This window comes from Hemitrygon akajei, unplaced genomic scaffold (assembly GCF_048418815.1).
Source record: "Hemitrygon akajei unplaced genomic scaffold, sHemAka1.3 Scf000141, whole genome shotgun sequence".
Taxonomy (NCBI): Eukaryota; Metazoa; Chordata; class Chondrichthyes; order Myliobatiformes; family Dasyatidae; genus Hemitrygon; species Hemitrygon akajei.
The window spans coordinates 432630-447686 of record NW_027332027.1 but is presented as its reverse complement, the minus strand read 5'-3'; positions in this window follow the sequence as shown (position 1 = coordinate 447686).

The window sequence follows — 15057 nt, the reverse complement described above, 5'->3', positions numbered from 1 at the left end:
GGAGATTTATTTCTGGCAAAGCAGAAGTCTGACTCGCACGGGATCTCTGAGGTGGCGAGGTTTCCCTGGAACTGTGGTCATTGCTCCAGACGCTGGAGATGCCGACTGGACGATCACTTCACCCGGTACACAGTGCCGAATGAAATGTGGTGAAGTGGAGTTCCTTTTCGCAGTGGTACTAATGCTGCGACTTGTTGAAGATCCATTTCCCCGTTCAGCGGGCAATATTCCATCATTACTCTTGCTACGCGTCATGTGTGGACAAAAAGCATATTTTAAGAGGCTAGTCACAGATCAAATCTCCACCGTAGATCTGTTACTGTTTTTGCAGGGCAGTCTGAAGCCCAACTTACCAACCAGCCTGGGAATCACTGGATTCCATGCTTATAGACCGGCCGCATATCCATTTGGATAGAAATACTGAGAATTGCATACACGTCCATTCGCTAATGCAAAGGCCGTGGATTGCAGAGGGTGACTGCAAACGATGGTGTTCCACAATGCAACACACCATCTACATTGGGTCTCACCAATGTGGGGCTGCCATACCAGCAGAACCCTATATAAACGTCTGACCTGGAAGGACAGATTTCCGAGAATGGTGGCTGGTGAGGGAGGAGGTGTAGATGCTGTTGTGGCGCTTGTAATGATTGCAGGGATAAGTGTCAGGATGGAGATCAGTAGGAAGGGATGGTGGGTAAGGGATTGATGTATAAAGCGATACCTGCAGATAGCGGAGAAGGTGGTGGAGGTGGGATAAGGGATGTGACTCGTGGTAAGATCCTGTTGGAGACAAAGTGAGTTACGGAGGACGAGATGACCGTGGTGTGGTAGGTAACGATATGAAGAACCTTTTCCCAGTTGTGACGCGTGGGAATAGTACGAGGGCAAATTCTCTAAAAGGTGAGACATGGATTTGAATAAATTCTCAACGAGTTCTGACTGCTAATATCGTTCAGCCAAGCCAAGGTCAGGCAAATTTTGGGGTGACATCAAAAACACTGGAACCTGCAAAATAATAGTGATTACTATCTGAGGCAAATGAGAATACGAGAAGTCCGGTCCTTCAGCCGGTTTCCGAGGGATTTGGGCCGGACGGTAAACTTATCTGCGAGAAAGTATTGTTCACCCAACTCTGCAAAAATTCCAGGTGGTGTGTCTGCGTTAAATACAATTACTGTCACTGTCGGCGTGAATGTGATGATCTTCTGTTGGTCCAACAAACATCGTAAGCGTTTATTAAGCTAAATATCATCAAATACAAACTCCATTAAATACTATTGGCTCAGGGAAACGTGGGTTTCCACCTCCAGGAACAGATATAAATCATTGTCCCTGCCAAATAAACTCCCTTTCTTTAACAAAGAATATTGGGAGCTGTGCAATAAGCGTTTCTTGTTTTTCTCCACAACCGGGCAGAAACAACGAAGCAGATGTATTCGGGAAATGTATTCGGGAAAAAAAGTTGTTTTAATTTTGTAAATGTCTGTTTAGAAAGAGACGGGATATAATCAAAAATATTTTAAATAAACACGAAACAGCAGACAAGTTCAGCTGTGCAGTATAAAGTTCTACACTCCATTGAACAGTCAGTGATTCAGTAACAATATTTCTGCATTCATAATTTGGCACCGTTACCTCTCGCCAAAACATACACTTGGCACATATCTGTGCAACTTCTGCTTTTGTTTTCACCGATCTGACAAGTGTGTAGATTTAAATTTGAAACGATAAGTCAGAGAACTGTCTGTGAGAAGACATCACTTAGACTTACAAATGAAAATATGTGTCTGGAAGCTGGGAAATGACAAATGGAAAAGGAAAAGGGATGGTCAAGAAGGATATCTCCTCTACATAGATTCACCTACCACTGCCTTCGCCTTCCCCCACATTTTTATTCTGTCATCTGCGCCCTTCTTTTACAGTCCTAATACAGTGCATCAGCCTGAAACGTCGACTGTTTATTCACTTCCATAGATTTTGCCTGGCTTGCTGCGTTCCTCCAGGATTGTGTGTGTGTGTGTTGTTCCTGGTATATAGCATCTTAAGTATTCGAAACATTGCCTGCGATGAAATGTAATTGAATTGAACAATTTGTCTCAGTCGAGATTACATTATTGCGTTGTTTAATCACCTTGCTCCATCGTCCGAACTTTCATAAAACTTTATATCCATTGATTCTCATTTAATATCATATCTCTATTTTTTGTAATTTATTTTTTTATTGAAGTTCATCATCAAACAAACATTCCCATATTCCAATCTGTAATATAATGAATTATCTTAAAAACTCGAGACCAGCCTCATTCTGACAAATTGGAATCTGCTGATATTGTGATCACGATACATCAGTTTCACATTTAAGGTCAAAGCCGATGCGTGGGATATGCAGTGATCCTGCATTTCAGATAGCGCTGCGGCTGCTTTATAGTAGCATCTGGACTAGTTATCTCTCTGGTTCATTTGCTCTATCGTTTAGGGCAGTAATGTCAACACTGTCCACGTCGATAACAACTAAAAAGAGTAACGTACAGAATACAGGCCTGCACTTAGTTGATCCCTTTGATCAACCTTTGGCCTATCAGTTGACTGAGTGGATAACATAAGGACTTGGATAAATCTCCAGCTGAATTTTGTAGATAGAGGAGACATTAAAGTATGTATGTCTGAGAATACTGTCAGTGAATGACCAGGCTACTCTGTGGCATCGTCACTTTGATCAGCTGAAGCTGCAGAAGCAACAACATTATCTGCAGGGTTAACGACAGACAGTAGGATTAGGAATGATGCCATCAGCTTCCCCAGCAGCGATATTATCATTTCAGCTCAGTGATGGTTCAGGAGATGCAATGATAACATCAGCGTGGTCAGTGACATGTTTGTAAAGCGCGGATCATTCTGCCTTGTGGGTCTCTATAAACTACAAACCGGCCCTGTAATAGTTCTGACGTTTCAGCATTACAGTCAATGTGTCTGATTCATAACAGCCATAGTCCAATCCGAATCCAGGTATTGCCTCACCAGTAACTCAGACAGATTTCCGTGAGTGCGCTTAGTGGATGGTTGTGCTCATTCATCCGGCTGTGTTTCACATTACTGCCCATCTGCAAAGACCTCTTTATTCCGTTCCTTGCAATGTTTTATCTATTTCTAGCAATATTTACAAATTATTTCAAAATCTGTTTGGAAAAATAAACTGTCTTATTCTTTTATTTTACAAATATATAACTGAGCGTATTCCGTAATTCTGCATCTCTTCTTGACAGTAATTAATCTGATTAGTGATGTGCAATAATTCTCCCTTGCTGTTATTACACAGCCCGATTGGAGCAAGATTAAAATAAATACGCACATTTAATCGGAGCGTTCAGCATATTTTTCTTCAATCGTTAAATAAGTCAAATATATGTTTACGTCTACACGGCATATTTGAACAACTGTATTTATTATTTTATTCCGGCTGTGAGACATCAGAGAATATCACATCGGTTGTGTAAATGTGTAAGTGATGATGGTTCGGCATTTTTTTATGTTCCCCGGTGGTTTCCATTATGTGAACCTACTGAACACAAGCTGCACCTATTTTCGTCACTGAGGTTCTTTATCTGCGAACAATGCACAATGTCTAAATTTATTTTCGTGAGGACTGACTAAATAAAAGACTGTAACAGGGCTTGCATTTTTTTTTCCATTTAAATATACGGAAATAAAAATGTGCCGGTACTTCAATATATATAGTGTGTCCAATGTGGTAATAAAAATAATGGACTGAATATGTCTCCTTAACCGCCGGGTCACTCCTGATTTCAGTACGAAAACAAGAACAAATGCTGAGGTTTAATACCTTTAGATTTAACTGTTATTTTGATCATTCATTGGCCGCACATCTCTCTGCTCTGAGATGTATAGCCGGAAAGTTGAAGTCCATAACGAGAGAATGTATGGAAATTCTGACCACGATACCTCAGCCATGCCCGCTGTGCATAGTGATGTGTATATAATTAGTGATTACACATTTGAGGTATTGATTTTGCAGATTGTAAGTTGTGCATTAGGTGTTTTTATTTGTTGCAGGAGACCGGGCATTGACAAATAGAGACATGACCAATTTCTTCCGATGTTCAGTGACAGTGTGGTCAGTGACTACTGGAGAATATCACTAACTGTCTGATTCTGCTGAGAGTATTTTATGAAGCGAGATATTGTTATGTTTTTTTATTGCTTTATGGTCGTATCTTGTTTTCGCGGTGTCCATCGTGAGGCTGGACAGACAGTGATATTACCAATATACTGAGAGATGGTTCTCAATAAGCAGTGATATTCTCTTTGTGTGTTGAATCGTGGGACCGAAAGAGCTGTGATTGTAACATTGCAGTATTGAGTGAACTGGACAAGCAGAGGCCTTATCAATATGGACGCTGGCAGGGTGCAGTAAGCAATGATAACACCCGTGTGGCCAGTGTAATGCTTGTTCGGTAGAGACAGTTCTGTTCATTGCAGTAATGGATCGCTCTCCGTTTGCCCAGTTTTATGCAGTCTGTCAGTACGCAGGGGATTCTGTCATTCTTGGTTGCGTGGATTCAGAATAGTTTTACTCACAGAGGCAAGATAGTGGCACCAGACGGAGAACATTTTGCATGGTGTTGCGCGGGGATCTGTTCTGTACCCTGTTCTTCCAGTTTTTTTCTTTAAATACATAAAGTATGCATGATAAAGAAGAAGATTTGTGGGTTACGTTTCAGGTGACAGTAAGGTTGATCGTGTTTGTGGTGGGTTACATAGTTGGCTTAGCTTAAAAAGGGTCATTAATAAGAACCATAGAACATTACTGGACAGAAACGGGCCTTTTGAAATTCTTGGCGGTGCCGAACCATTCTTCAGACTGCTCCCACTGACCTGCACCTGGCCCGTATCGCTCCATACAGCTCTTAGCTATGTACCTATAGCACTTGCTCCGCTTACAAGGATAAGAGCCAGGAGGGAGACGGGTAGGAAGGGACGGGGGGGTGGGAGACGAGTGGACAAGGGAGTCGCGTTGGGAGCCATCCTTGCGGAAAGCAGAAAGGGCGGGGGTGGAGTGAAAGATGAGCTTGATAGTGGGATGCCGTTGGAGGTGGCGGAAGTTATGGAGAATTATACGTTGGACCTGGAAGCTGGTGGGGTGGTAGGTGAGAACCCAACGCGACGCCCTTGTGAACTCGTTCCCCCTATCCCTTCCTAGCGATCTCCCTCTAGGCATTTATCCTTGTAAGCGGAACAAGTGCTACACCTGCCCTTACACTTCCTCCCTCACCACCATTCAGGGCCCAAGACAGTCCTTCCAGGTGAGGTGACACTTCACCTGTGAGTCTGTTGGTGTGGTATACAGTGTCCGGTACTCCCGGTGTGGTCTTTTATATATTGAGGAGACCCAACGCAGACTGGGAGACCGTTTCGCTGAACACCTACTCTCGGTCCGCCAGAGAAAACAGGATCTCCCAGTGGCCGCACATTTTAATTCCACGTCCCATTCCCATTCTGATATGTCTATCCATGGCCTCCTCTACTGTCAAGATGAAGCCACACTCAGGTTGGAGAAACAACACCTTATGTACCGGCTGGGTAGCCTCCAACCTGATGGCATGAACATTGACTTCTTAAAACTTTCGTTAATACCACTCCTCCCCTTCTTACCCCATCCCTGACATATTTAATTGTTTGTTTTTTTGTTTTTTTCTCTCTCTATCTGCCCATCACTCTGCCTGTTATCCATCTCCCTCTGGTTCTCCCCCTCCTTTCTTTCTCCAGAGGCCTCCCTTCCCCTGATCCTTTCCCTTCTCCAGCTCTGTATCACTTTCGCCAATCACCTTTCCAGCTCTTTGCTTCATCCCACCCCCTCCGGTCTTCTGCTATCATTTCGCATTTCCTCCTCCACCACTACTTTCAAATTTCTTAGTATCTTTCCATTCATTTAGTCTTGACGAAGGGTCTTGTTGCGAAACGTCGACAGCGCTTCTCGCTATAGATGTTGCCTGGCCTGCTGTGTTTCACCAGCATTTTGTGTGTGTTGTTTGAATTTCCAGTATCTGCAGATTTCCTCGTGTTTGACCAGGCATATGATTGCTTGAATTCAAGACATTTTTGTCAATCCTGTTCATTGTAAAACAGCTTTATTTGAAAACTCCACGGTATTGTCAACAGACGCTGGCGTTATCTACATAGTTGGCCATTTAATGTAAACACATACGTCATTCCATTCCTCAGCTCTTCTCTGAATTTCCTCTGTGTCAGTGTATAGATACAAGTATTGGTGCACACGCTGAGATATTGCAACATGTACCCAAATTGCTGTAGGATATATATCGGGGAACTCAAATATCTGTCCTCGTAAAAATAATTTTGCACTTGCCATTTCAGGGAATGAGCTACATAGGGCATCCAAAATAATATGAAATTAGCTGATATAGAAAACAACAAAATCATCGATTTTCTGCGGTTTTCCACCTCGGCATCTTTCTGATTATCACTGCTGTGTCGAAGCCTTCTGCGAACTCTATTTGCCACGACGATATGTCTTACGGTTAACCCGTTAAACACCAGGATTAAGCAAATCGGTAGCAACGGTTTTAATATACTGTCCAGTAATTCATATCCTCTCCACGCGGGTGAAGTGGCGTATTCATGTGTGACGGTGCACCGCCACGGCGTGTTGTCAATGATGACGTAAGGTTCAATGGCAAAGTAAACCGGGGAACCTCTCCCGCAGCTCACTATAACCACGGTCACGATAACCACCGTTGCTGTTTTCTCAGTGCAGTATCGTTCCCGCAGCTTTCGGCAACATATTGCGATGAAACGATCGAAGGTAAAACTGACCGTGAACCAAACAGAACAGTCCGTCGCTACAACCTTAAGTACAAGTGTCAGAGCGCAGACAGGAGTGATGAGCAGGGATCTGGAATACATGTAGATACTGTTGGTCTGTTCCACTAAAGCAACAACGATAACCACCATCAGATCCGCTGTTGCCATTCCAACCAGGTAACGGGTGATGCATTTGGAGAGTCCGCATTTTCCCCGAGATAGGATCACAATCGCCGTTAAGTTAACTGCAAGAATTAGGAAACAAAATGGAAATATGGTCAGCTCGCTGAATGCCCCCATTCTATCTATATTATGGAAGGTATGGTTTGTTTGGAAGTGGAGAGCGGAAATCCGGTGTGTGCGGTCTCCGTCGCTGCGCTCCGGCTGGAGGACAATGACGGATGTGAGTGTCAGTGGATTGGCGACATTCCCACATTTTAGAGCGAGGCATCCGATTTCCACGACTCACGTACCGGTTAGCAGTCGATCGCTCCTGCAAACAATACCATTTCCATTATTAAAGGTGAAATAGCTGAAGGGATTGTTTGTAGCGGTGTCAAAGTGGAGTCAATGCGATATAAAGCACGAGTTCTCATTTACTGACTTACAGAAGAACTGAACTCCGTGTACAAAATAGACTGGACCGTCATTTAAATAAGCTAATTACAAAGTTCACTGCAGACGCTGTGGTCAAATCAACACGTACAAAAGCTAGATGAACTCAGCAGGTCGGGCAGCATCCGTTGCTGCCACGTTGTTATAAGGTCGAAGTGTCTGCACTGATAGGGACTCGGACCCAGAAAAGCAGAGACCACTTCAGAAAGCCTAGCGATGTGAAATTCTGAAACAGTGATAATATCGGCACCAGCTTAATTGACAAAAGAAAAATAATTTCGTTCAAAGTACGGAAAATGAAAATAAAACAATTAGATGCCTGAATCCTCCATTCCGGAAACGCGCATCAGCCGACGATGGCATCTGTGCTTAGTAACAGTGCGGAAACCGCAGCAGAGTAACGACGGCACCATGCATAGAGTAACCAGCTCCGGCATCTTACCGGGGACACCAACTGCTACAAGTGTGGGATAGAAAATAGCCGGGATGTAGTAAATCGCCGGATACCCCATACTCCGTCAGAAGCAGCGTTCCGTTGTACGGAACGTTTCAGCTGCTCAGATGGACTGGGAATCGGTTTCGCAGACGTTTATTGAGGTGAGAGCAATTCCACTGAGGCAATCAGCGTGACTATCACGCCAGGGACATTAGTGACAACCAACTACACAAACACTTACGTTAAACTATTTATACTCACTCTCTCGCCGTATCATGAATTTGACTCCTCCAGGGATATTGCCATCTATCTACTTCTAAACAAAACAAAATGATGTGAATTCTCCATGTTATTTTCTATGATATCTAGCTTCAGCTATTTAAATAGGGTTTTTTCTTATATATCTTGTTGCTTTTAAAGTACGCATTCTTCTTGAAGTCGATTTATTTTGTATCATTTGACGTAGCACATTCGCTTCTGAAATTGAGGGAAGGAGCTTGTTCTGGCAGGGGAATGGAGAACACTTGTTTATTAAAGGGTTCTTTATTCGTTCATTTTTTTCTTCTGTTCGTTCCAGTCATTCCGGGGGTTTGAGTGATGGAAATCACAGTGACAGCTGACGTGTTACAATAAAATACACAGCACATATTCCTGCAAACACTGTAAAAGACCCACAGTGATATTCCAGAGACCTGTTATCAAAAAGGGAACCTGTCCTCGGGAGATCAGCGAGGGCTGTTGACAGTTTGAAGAACAATGTTTTCCAGCGCACACATGGGCCATTTGGTAGGAACCTGACCTCCGCAAGTCAATTACTTAACCACCCCACACCCGTGTCGGGCCATGCAGTCTATTTAACTTTAAAGCTATTCTCAAACCTGCCACAATTCCACTACTCTTTCTACATCCATTCTCCGTTTGAACAAAAATAGCAAGTGAAATCTTTGAAGAATCCATAGGTTCCCAGGTTTTTCTATTCCTTGCCACGAAGTGTATTTAGTATTCTTCTGATATAATTTCAGGTATATTGCCTTTTGCGTGTTACTATACGTGCAGAACAGCCGATGTTTTCAAGTTCACCTGTCAACCGCACTTCTTCCTGCTCCTGCAGTGCACCACTCCGTTCCTATTGTGGTACTCGTAACGATGAACGGGCCTTGGCTTACTGGAGAAAGTCTCATCACTCTGTTTCCATTGTGGAACTCATACTAATGTGCGGCCCTCGGTTGACTTGAGAAAGTATCATCTCTGCCTCAAGTTCACCCTTCCAAAGTCTATCACTCCGTAACGTTCCGGGTTGAGCTCCCTCTGTAACTTCTCAGAGCTGTTCTGCGTCCTGTCACTGTCCTGTTGTAATCTGTGCTACCTTCTATACCATCCATAATACCACCAACTTCCACATCATTGCAAATAAAATTAACCTACGTTCCACTTCCTTATTCACATTATTTTTAAAGCACAATGCCCACGGGTCTCTGAACAGATAACTGCAGGACACCACTGACACCGGCATCCAGTGAGAAAACGCTCCATCCACAACTATCCTCTGCCTTCTTGGGTGTCAGTTATGAATTCAGAAGTCAGCTTCTCCAGGATACCAAGTCTTCTAACGTTCTGAAAGGTCCTACCGTGGTTAACTGTAAGTATAACTGTCCCATCCTCACAGAATTGAACCAGTGAGACATGATCTGCCCCTCAAAAACCCATACTGATTCTCCCAAATCTGCTACTACTTCTCCAGATTCTTTAAATCCTGTTTCGAAGAATGTTCTCTAATATTTGCCCATCACTGAAGTAGGACTCACCGCTTCCCGCAGTCACCCAGGGTTTCTCCCGACCACACAAGAGGACTTATCTATCCTAATGTATAGATTTTTTCAAAAGTTCCAGTACACTCTCTTTCTTAACTTCGATATGTTGTCGCATATCGGCCGGTTTAATGCTCTCCTCACCAATGTCCCTGTCACTGGTAAGTACTGAACTGAAGTCTTCATTCCGGACCTGTCCTTCTTCCCCGGACTCAGCGGCTTGTTTCACCTTCTATCCCCGACCGGTCCTACATATATATCTGGAATGGTTTGGGGTTTTCCTTAAAGTTACTGCAGACCTTCGGTAGACGTTTCTAGTTACCTCATTCCATTTTTCATGTTGTCTCCGGCTACTTTGGAAATCCATAGTCATGTCTGATCCTTGGCTTCTAATCCTGAGGTCTGCTTCCTAAAGCTTCTTTCTTCCTCTTGACCAGTTGTTTCGCATCTCTTGTGAACCACGATTCCTTCTCCCTACCATACTTTCCCTGCCTGAATGGGGCAAACGGATGTAGACCCCCATGTAAGTACAGCCTAAAATACCTTCACATTTCCGTTGTGCTTTTCGCAGGACATATCCGTTCCTGATTTATGCTTTGATGTTTCATCCTAATATCATCATAATTCAACTTACACAGTTAATAACTTTGGGAACTAACACACGGCCGTAGGCAGAGAGTGGGGCAATGGGATAGGTATGGGGAGTGACAAGAGTTTGTGGGGACACAGCGGGGCATTCAGAGTACTTTGTGACCGACGCGGGCCCGTGTGATTTGTGTATGTAACCCCTTTAAGAAAGAAGGGTGTCATAGTCCAATCCGAAGTCCGCATTCCGGTTCACGGTCTTGTCCACAGACACCGGACTCCAGGTCTTCCGACTGTCCCTTGTTATGATTGGACTTAAAAATAAGCCCTCGATGCTCATCTTAGGTGCTGCGAATATAAGGTACCCTGGGATTGAGTGTGGTTGGGGTGTCGGCTTGTCAGTCTCCCCTTGGAGCAACCCACCGGTTTAAGGAATATATTCATTGAGTTATGGTTTTGGCGGTTCCGTAGCCCGCAGGGGTTACCGGCCGCCTCGAGTCTTGGAGCCATCCGAGACCGAGCCCCCTTCCTGTCCCTGCCTGTCCCTCGCCTCCGTCGAGTAAGCCAAGCCGTTTGCCGTTACCCCACGGTTGGTTCTGTCCCTTCCTGTCCCTTGCCTCCGTTGGGTGGATTCCCGCGTCCTGCCCAGGAGTGTTCCCAAGAACCCAATCCTCGAGCTCCAAAAACCCCAGGCTCAAGCATCGAGCTCCAAAAACCCAAGCCACAAGCCTGGAGCTCCAAGAACCCAAACCTCAAGCCTGGAGCTCCAAGAACCCAAACCTCAAGCCTGGAGCTCGAAGAACCCAAGCCACAAGCCTGGAGCTCCAAGAACGTTGGCCTCGAGCTTCAAGTACCAAGTCTCAAGTCTCAGGTTCCTAGAACCCTGGCTTCGTCACGAAGTCGTCTGGTTTGCGGTCCGAGCCCGAGTCAAGACCCAGGTTCTGGGTTCGTGTCCAGTCTCGGGCTCGGAGTGCACCTCAGTCTCCGTGTTCCCAATCCCTCGTCCTGGTCCTGCTTCCCTTACCTAGTCTGCGACCTGTCTCGTCCTTTAGCTTTGTCCCGTCCTGTTCCTAGTACATCAGTGTTTTGTGTCCTGCATTTGTGTCTAGTCTCAACATCCCCTTATGATGCAGGGTGCTGGACACCTTATAATTTGACTACTGACACAATCGACCGACAGACGGTGCAATATCCACTGCTCTACACACCGTCCTTACACATCGGGAGAACAAGGATGGATATGTGAGAATGCTGTTCTTGGACTACAGTTCAGTGTTCAACACCATAATTCCCTCCAGGCTCGACAGAAAGCTCAGATATCTCGTTCTTGGCCCTGCCTTTCAGATCGCCAGCAGGGTGTAAGAGTGGGCTCCGTCAACTCCACCACACTGACTTTTAACAGGAGCCCCTCAGGGCCATGTACTGAATCCCCTCCTTTAATCCCTGTGTAACCCCCTGGGTCGCCTTAGGGTCGCTCAGCTCGTTCTCATCTAGGGGGAGTAGCCATCGGCCCCGCCAAACTGGAAAATCAGCTTGCGTGAACGCTATGTGATGTCCCAAACCCTGCCAAAGAACAGACAGTACACCATATGCTATTAAATGATTATAATTTATAAAGATTACTATAACTAAGTGATTAATAACGATGCAGTATGTATGAAGGAAAAAAAAAATAAAGAAAAGGCGCCAAACATATCAAAGTCCAAACCACTTCGTGCACAACCGTTGGAGCTCAATTACCGCAGTCTTCTGGCCACATTGGATTCCCTCCGAACTCAGGACCACCCGAATTCGTCAACCAAGCACATCTATCCTCGACTCCTCTCCTCACCGAATCTCCTGGCCTCGGACCCCGGCTTGGGGTCCGTCCTTCGCCCAGTTTACAGAATCGCGTCCCCCTCTCACCCCCTCGCCCCGACTCCCCAATTCCCCGCCAACAATAGTTTACAGACTCAGAAGAGAGAGAGTAACATTAATCCCAATTGGTTATCAAATGAATACAATTCTCGTTATCAGTAAATTTTAACACAAACAAACTTCCAGCACTCTCTCATAACGAAGAAGCATTCCTACTTTTAACAAAACAAAGAAGCCATTTTGATTAATATACGCAGTAATAAAGAAAAAAAGAAGAGAAACCCCCTTTACACCTGTAGACCCATGACTATATCGGCACCCACAGCTCCAATCTGTTAATATAAATTACCGACGACACTACATGTATTGGACTAGTCTCAAAAAATAACGAATTGGCTTAGAGAGAAAAAGTTATTGCTCTGACACAGTGGTGTCAAGTAAGCAACCTCTCCCTCAAAAACAAAGGAGCTGGCTGCGGATTACAGGAGGAATGCAGACAGGCTAACCCCTATTGGCATGAATAGATCTGGGGTTGAGAGGATAAAGCTTTAAGTTCCTCGGCATCCACATCATCGAGGACCTCACGTGGTCTGTACACACCAGGAGTGAAGTGAAAAAGGCACAAGAGCACCTCTTTCACTTCATACTGTTAAGTAAGTTTGATATGGGCCCCGGAATCCTAAGAACGTTCTGCAGAGGCACAATTGAGAGCATCCTGACTGGTTGCGTCACTGCCTGGTATAGCAACTGTACCTCCCTTAATTGCAGGACACCACAGAAAGTGGTACGGACAGGTCAGCGCATCTGTAGATGTGAACTTCCCATGATTCAGGACAGTTACGATGTTGTGAGTAAAAGAGCAGTCACCCTAACTGCAATCCATTCCAGCTACTACCATCCGCCGCATAAAAGCCAGGACCGACAGGCTCAGGGACAGCTTCTTCCACCACGCCATCAAACTGCTGAACTCACGCTGATTTGAGTGTAGTCTATATTACATTGACTATTCTATTTATTATGAATTATTATAAATTACTATGATTTCACATTTAGATTGGGATGTGAGGTGCAGATTTTTAACTCTTTATGTATGTGAAGGATATAAGAATTAAGACAATTCATTACAATTAATTTCAGAGTGAAGCACTGATAAATATTATTTATTTATTGTATTTTTCCAAAGTCTTTTTTTTCATTTCTGCATAGTTAAATAGATCTAGAGTATTAAAAAAAAATCGAAGAGCTCCCCCTAACGACCAAACCCCGCATTTCCGCGCTGTCACCCCATCCTTCCTTTGACTTCAAGTCCATGGAATGCCCGAGCCTAGGAGTACGAACAAACCCACCAGTGCCGGGATTACTGGGCTCTCACCAACCGTGTCGCCGCTCCCACATGGATCAGCCCCACGGAGATGAGGTAAGTCTCCAACTTCCCCCCACCCATCCATCAGCCTCTTCGGTCTCAAAACCTTATCGACTCGAAACACCTCGTAAACGAGCATTAGCACGTCCCTCTCGGGGGAGCGAAAGCCGACAGGCTCCGAATCCGGCGGACTGGAAGTGAGAGACTCTCCCGCCCGCTTCCTTCAAAAGCGTCCGTTCACACCCGAGAATCAGAGGCTGAGGTGAACGCCTACCTTGACTCTGCCCCTGCTGGGTCAGAAATGGGTGCGAGACCCGAGACATTCCCGCACCTATAGACCCCTTAGCACCTGGGAACATCCCATGCGGTACGTCCGAAAGGCCAGGAAGGACGATGAGTCCCTTTTGGGTCCCAAGACGAGGCTAGGGCCGGGTGGGGCGGCGTGTTGGGGTCTCCCCTTTGAAAAGGAGGTAGAAGGGAAGACAATGGTTAGTCGGGTTTTTCAAGTTCTAGGCGATTTAGTCCCTGGTCTTTTTCTCGCTCAAGGAGCGAACAATTCCTTCAGACCCTCCGACATAAAGTCCAACACGCCTTCACGCTGTAATGAGCTCCCACTACGACTGCGGTTAGGAAAGAAGGCTGTTGTGTCGGCGTCCTCCCTGGGGCGCACCGCCTCTCGTCAGCAGCCAGGGACCGTTCGTCCGAAAAGCGCTCGGGAGGCGCAGAGCGCAGGTAGTAGATCTCTGCGAAGGGTCGGAGAGAGGGAGGGAGTGAGAGTCAAGTCGGAGGAGGGGAGGGAGTTGGTCATAGAGATGGTGGTGGTGGACAGCGGAAGGGAGGGAAATGGTCGCAAAGATGGATTGGGGAGGAAGATCGAGATATGGGTTTGGACGGTGTGGGCTCCATCTAAGGGGTGACTCAGATGGGAAGGGCTGGATACTTCAGAAGATATTACAATGGTGGCCGTGCAATCCCAGAATATGTTGCGGGTCAGAAAGATCTCTAACAATGAAGAGCAGAAGACAATGAGGCATAGGAGCAAAATTAGGCCATTTGGCGCATCACGTCTGGCTAATACCGCTGCCAACAACCCCGCCCCCACTTTAATTTCGGCCTTTTGGGGCACAAACCTTGACGCTGTGCAATCACGAAAATATCAATGTCTGCGTTAAATCACCCAACCGGGCCTCCACGGCGGCATGTGGTTGCTAATGCAATTTCCCTGTACCTCTGTTTTAAATGGAAGCGCCTCTATCCTGAGGCTGTACCTTATTGTCCCAGAATCCTCCACTTTGGGAAATGTCCCTTCCAAATCTACCCTGCTTGGGCCTTTCAACATTATAAAGATTTCAATGAGATCCCCCTTAGTTTTTTCTGAATTCTAGCAGATACAGGCCTACTGCCGTCAAGAATTGAAAAACACCTCATCACACATCCCTACACAGGATTGCGGAAAGACCTGAGACGAGTGCTGCGTATGTAGGGCCCGTGGAATTGTCAATCACACCTGGAATTGCCGTCCGTCCAACAATCTGCTTGAATCTCTACAA